This window comes from Triplophysa rosa, unplaced genomic scaffold, assembly GCF_024868665.1.
Source record: "Triplophysa rosa unplaced genomic scaffold, Trosa_1v2 scaffold415_ERROPOS41014+, whole genome shotgun sequence".
Taxonomy (NCBI): Eukaryota; Metazoa; Chordata; class Actinopteri; order Cypriniformes; family Nemacheilidae; genus Triplophysa; species Triplophysa rosa.
The window spans coordinates 62994-63678 of record NW_026634417.1 but is presented as its reverse complement, the minus strand read 5'-3'; positions in this window follow the sequence as shown (position 1 = coordinate 63678).

Sequence of the window (685 nt, the reverse complement as noted above, 5' to 3'; positions counted from 1 at the left end):
AATGCATTAAGGTCAATAAGTTCATTTGAATTGTAAATGACAAATAATCTAATTGTGGCATTAACATCCATGTTCATCTGTTCCACAGGTAACGTTAACTTAACGTTAACGGATTGGACTCTGATGCCAGAGGAAATGTGAAGGTGGTTTAATGGATCTTTGTTTTATTTGATTAACTTGTTTTGTTTCTCTGTTTTTTAAATAAACTGTTAAATATTTTTATTCAAACTCTGAATAAAAGTATTTTTGTGAAATGCCTTTCAGCGTTTTTGAAGTTCAGATACATTTAACTTAACGCATATTAATACCTCATATATGATTTCAAGTAATATTTACAAAAAAACAAACAAGTAAAGATTATGAAGGAAAAGATAACTAGGACTCTTGTAAAGAAATATTAAGTATATTTAGAAGCATTACTTAAATAAAATTTACAAACAAACGATGAGTAAAATTTACTTGACCCCGTACTTGGGAATTTCTATTAAAAACTAATTCGACATGTGTTTAGCCTTTACTTAGACAGTTCTGATAAATGTACGAACATTTTCTGAGTGAAAATTGTTTTCTAGCTTTTTTCGAGTAAACTTCACTCCAAATTATTTTCAGTGTAGTGGAATCTTGATCAACCAGCTTCATGAGTTACCAGTAAAATCCATATGGCAGCACACTTTGAGCTTGGGAA